We start from the raw sequence: 6,000 nt of genomic DNA on the forward strand, positions 1-6,000 counted from the left end.
TTTGTTGCTCAACACAGTTTTGATACGTTTCTCAACAGTCCTTATGTCAATTTTTTTTTTCCAGACACTGCTCCTGACGGAAGAATCCCAAAAGGGCCATGAATACAAAAAGGGAAAAACGTATTTATCAAAGTATTATATGTTTTTCAAACCCACAAAAAAAACACCATAAATTTACATGAGAGAGAGGAGAGAGAACAGAGAAGAGGGGACTAAAAATTTCATGAAGTTGAATTCAACCAGTTATACATAGCCAAATCAAAAGTAATCCATATATAGATTATACTATTAAATAGCAGTATATAAGACTACCATTTTTTGGAGAAAGACGTGCGATCAATCAAGATTCAAGATTGTGTTATTTTGTCAAAACTTTGTCTTTATTTTGTTCATGTTCAAAAATAATCTGAGTTATTTTAGTTTAATTTCTGAAATAGTACGGGGTTATTTTGGTTCAGTTTCAGAAATAGCGTGGGTTATTTTGCTGTAGTTCCCGAAATAGCGTGGATTATTTTTGTTCAGTTTAAAATATTGTGTGGGTTATATTGTTGTAGTTATAAAAATCGTGCATTTTGTTCCCTTCAAGAAATAGTGTGGGTTATTTTGGTTCAGTTTTCAGAAATAGTGTGTAATTTTGCTGTAGTTCCAAAAATAGTACGAGTTATTTTGGTTTAGTTTTAGCTGTTGGTTATTTTGCTTTAGTTTTAGAAATAGTGTTTATTTTGTTCCCTTCCACAAATACTATTATGGCTCAATTTCAGAAATAGTATGCGACACACCCCGACCCGAAATGTCCACTAGGACTCCGAATCGAGCTGTGCTGGCCGACACCTGGAAGGTGACGAAGCCATAAAGTGTAGTGATGTGGAAGATGTGAATAAATTTAAACCTAAAAGTGCCTAAATACAGAGTGAGCTGTGAGCGGGAATGAACCCAATTCACACGTGATGACATAGCATAAGTACAGTACAGTAAAATAGAGTGAGAATTATACCATCGATGGTAATCGTCTACACCAAGATTTGCCAATAATCCTCGTCGGTACGAAACTTTGCTACTAGAACCTGGGGGGGCGAAAAACAAAAGGGTGAGTGGGCAAAAACAAAACTTTAGAAAACACAATTCTCTTTTCTGAAAGTAATAACCCCTCACTGTAAAACTCGTATAATTTCCCAGAAAATAATAACATGTAGGTACATAAGGATAATGCTTAGAAACAGTGAAAACAGAGGTATGCCAGGTCAAGATGTTCAACCATAAAATGTGTAAGCCAGGTGATACGAATCAATGTAAAATAGTATGCCAGCCGGAGTCACCTAATGTGACATGTACGGCGGAATCTATAGCTCGTCATGTATGCCTGCACACGAGTCCGAACCACCTATTGTAGTCTGTACGACAAGGCTGGTGTAGATAAGTACGCTCAAGTGCTACGATCACGTGAAGGCTGTGCAAACAATCGCGGGTCACCTACTAGTCGAAACCACCTATTATGGTCTGTACGACAGGGTTGTGCACCAAACTTGGATCCAAGGTGAGCGTGCGGTGCAAGAGGTGAACATAACGTGAAAGATGTGCCCTGGCCACGGGCGGGAGCACTAACACCGGGGTGCAGGATAATGAGCTCTAAATGCATCTACGTATAATCACAACAATACATTTCACTATCATCAATATATGTCACTTGAAGCTTACCTGAGCGTCTGCAACGTCAAACAACAACATGCATATATATATTCTAATGCATATTCTAAAATGTAATGCAATTGACATGGCATTTAAAATCGTAAATCCATTTAAAACATTTCTGGGAAAATGTAGAGCATATATACGTATATAGAAAACCAAAAGCCCACTCACCTAGAGTTCGCGCTACAACTCCCTTGCACCAATATCAAGGTGTCACGAACAATCGTCATCTAGAACAATTATCAAATACCGTCTCAGAATTCTTATCGATAGAACACGTAACTTAATAAAACACATCCCCAAGGACATTCTAAAATGATTCGAACCCCATTGACCAAAAGTCAACTGTCGGTCAATGGTCGACGGTAGGGTCCGCAAGCCTACGTAACTCGATCCGGAAGATCCGTACCTCGGATTTTCGATCCGTAACTTCCAAAGATCTACATTATACTTCTAGAACATCCTACTAAAGTTTCATTATGATCCAACGGTTGGATCTTCGCCAATTGCAAATTCAAGTGGCGGTCAACGTTTTAATTTACAAACTTACAAATGTAATTTGGGGAGATCCATACGTCGGATTCCCAATCTGTAAGTTCCTAAGGTCCTCAAATATTACGAATAATAAGCTATTAAAGTTTAGTAACGATCCAACAGTTAGATCGTCGATTCTTATAATGACCAAGTAACGGACCTTAGCGAAATTGTACCAAAACAATGGAATTTCATTAATCGGACATCAGGAATTGGGTATGAAGTTTAGCCTAGGAAGGTCAGGGGATACCTCGACCCACGCGCCTCCGTATCCGACCGTCGACCGCCCCAACTTGCCGAAAAAATCAACTATTTCTAAAAATTCTCAAACTTCATAGAAATTAAGATCTCAGTGAGTAAAGCGGGTCTTATACCTGCGGCCAAGTCCAATTTGGCCAGGAAAAACTTCAAATCGCCAATAACTCGTCGGAACCCTAGAATTTTGGTGTCCTTATCCGATCAACCCGCAACACCACGGCCCCTAAAACTGTTTGGGCTTTGTTCCTGACCTCCAGAGAAGTGTTTTAGAAATAGGTGGATCGTCGCGTAGTACCCACGAAGCCGTGCGTCGGCCTTCACGAAATTGGAACTATTTATACTATATTTAGGGCCTCGTATTTAGACCTCGTATAAACACTCGGAGGAATTAAATGTAATTATGTAACTAAGGAAGGGGCAAATATGTAATTAGGGGAGGAGCCCTTATTCTATAAAAGGGCCTTTTCACCCTCACAAACCCTAAGTATCTCCTATCTAGAGCAAAGCTCTCACACTCTCTCCCTCACAAATACTCTCAGATAAATACAATCAGTGTGGACGTAGCCCAAACCTTGGGGTGAACCACCATACATCTTGTGTTATTTACTTTTCTTGCAAATTCACGGTCGGATTTACGTTGTTCCAAGACATCCGATTTTGTGCATCAACAGGAACCAAAACTCTCTGTTTTTGGGTTGAAATGGTGGATGGGAGGCCACATGAGTGATTTTCAAGTGATGGATGGTGGTGATCAACGAGAAAAATGGCAGAAATTTGCCAGATTTGGAATCGGGTTGAAACTGGGTTGCGCACGAGTTGAAAGGGAAGGGTTCATGATCCCGTGCCTCTCACTCTTCTCTCTTTTCTTCCCTTCTCTTCCTCCCATTGGTCCACTAACCTCCTCCATTATGTACCATATATTGGGCCTCAACTGGGCCTCATGAAAAATACTTGGGGGACTTAGCCCATCACTTATGTATTGATGAGCGAGCCTTTATTTTATAAAAGGGACTCCCTCACCGTCATTGGAGAGCATCAACTCTAGCACCTTATTCATGTATTGAGGAGCGAGCCATTATTTTATAAAAGGGACTCCCTCACCACCATTAGAGAGTATCGCCGCCTACTGAGCAACCGTCTCGCCGCGAGCATCAACTCTAGCCCATCATTTATGTATTGAGGAACGAGCCCTTATTCTATAAAAGGGACTCCCTCACCGTCATTAGAAAGCATCAACTCTAGCACATTTTGCATGTATTGAGGAACGAGCCCTTATTTTATAAAAGGGACTCCCTCACCATCATTAGAGAGCATCAACTCTAGCCTATCATTCATGTATTGAGGAGCGAGCCCTTATTCTATAAAAGGGACTCCCTCACCTTCAAACGCCGCAAGCTGAGCCAACCAAGGAAACATAAGTCACGAGCCGAGCAACCGAGCAACGTGTGCTACTTCTAGTTGAGCGTCATTTCAGATTGAGCACTGCCTCATATCGAGCATCAGTTCAAGACAGCATCCAGTTACTTCGGCCCACATATGGACCGAATTTCAAGTTTCTAGCCAAAAGACTCTCTTGACTGAAGACTTGGGGGACTACAGTTTATATCATATTTAGGGCCTCGTATTTAGACCTCGTATAAATACTCAGGGGACTAAAATGTAATTATGTAATAAAGGAAGAGGCAAAGATGTAATTAGGGGATAAGCCCTTATTCTATAAAAAGGCCTCTTCACCCTCACAAACCCTAAGTCTCTCCTATCTAGAGCAAAGCTCTCACACTCTCTCCCTCACAAATACTCTCAGATAAATACAATCAGTGTGGACGTATCCCAAACCTTGGGGTGAACCACGATACATCTTGTGTTATTTACTTTTCTTGCAGATTCACGGTCGGATTTACGTTGTTCCAAGACATCGGGTTTTGTGCATCAACATTTGACGCCATCTGTGAGAATCGACACGAAAAGTTATGTCGGTTCTCTTTCATTTTTTTCACCTCCACCGTGAATCTGCAAAATCTGCAAAAATCCAACAACCCAAAGCTTTCCCCGAAAAACCCAGAAACATAAAGATCCAAATCTCAAACACTCCTCACAAGCCCACAGGGAAGATAAAGGTCGTTGTTTTTTTTTTTTTTGGGTTTTGGGTTCGTATTCAGGACACCATTAGTCAAACCAACAACACTTCCTACACTATCTTGCCGGGAGAAGACCCATCCGTCGTCGTCCCTCCACCGACCCATCGGAGACCCTTAAAGGGTTTTGTCGTGATATTCTCCTCCGTCATATTTCTCTTGTCATTGGTCACATTAGTTATCCACCAAGGACCGGGGGCGCCGCCAAAAACAGTGATAGGACAACCAGATCACCACCACCAATACCAGCAAGCTTCAACCAGTTCAGAGTCGAGGTCGTTTTCAGTGCTTAGAGGAAAATTAGAAAGAGTATCGGCCAAATCGTACCCTCATTTTTCAGAGAAAGCTTCATATAATTGGACAAATGCCATGCTTTCTTGGCAAAGAACTGCATCCCATTTCCAGCCAAAAAAAAATTGGATAATGATCAGAATGAGGAAAGCAAATCCAATTACAAAATACGCACTGCTCTTTGCTACTACAAGGTCACAGGAAGAAACAGAATGGTACTGCTAATGCGGGGTGCTGCGCTACCGTCGCCGCCGCCATCGAGGGCGTTCTCTCTCTCCTTCTTTCAGTTGTCCCACTGGCGTTTGATCTTCCTTAATGAAGCATACCGCCATGATTTGATCCCTAACTCTGCCGGCATTAATCAGACCCCCACAGCTAGAATGGCGTGGTTCAGTGGGAAAGTGTTTTTGGGGAACTTTCCCGATCTCGCCGGGGCCGTGAAAAAGCTCCAGGAGAGCATTAAGAACATCGAGAAAATTTTTGATAGCGCCCTTGGGTTCGAAGACAGAGAGAAAGCCAAATCCGGCAATGAAGCTTTAGGATTATGGCCTTCATCTACGAATTAGATTATGTCCTTTCTGGAGCAACAAGATCAGGAAAGTAATGTTGAATCATCAGAGAAAGCCGGGTCTTCTGAGCTTCCACCTAAGGTTGACAAATCACCTGGGGGAAACTGAATCTCTACAGCTCACATCTACAGTTGAGGAGAACAAAGGGGCCAAAGCTGAAACTTTGAAACAGTAGTATTGTGGGGACGACGATGCCGCCTACACTGAGGGAAACGACATCGCAGCGGTTGGCGACGGCGATGAGGATGTCGAGTTCGTAGCAGTTGACGCTCCACACCCATTGCTGTGAAATGCACAACCCAAATCAAAGACGGTTCCGGTTCTGCTCCGCTGCTGCCGGGTTCCCTTCTTTCCTTCCCAAAGAGGTCAAAGATATCAAAGACCTGTTTGTCCAAGAACTTTTCGAGAGAAACCCTCTGCCTTTTTTTTGGGAAGGAGAATATGGGGTGGTGGATATATTCTATGCTGCTACAAAGAGCAAGAATGTTGAGTTTTTCAGGCTGCTTTTTTTACTTTGTGGTTTC

This window comes from Malus domestica, chromosome 03, assembly GCF_042453785.1.
Source record: "Malus domestica chromosome 03, GDT2T_hap1".
Classification (NCBI taxonomy): domain Eukaryota; kingdom Viridiplantae; phylum Streptophyta; class Magnoliopsida; order Rosales; family Rosaceae; genus Malus; species Malus domestica.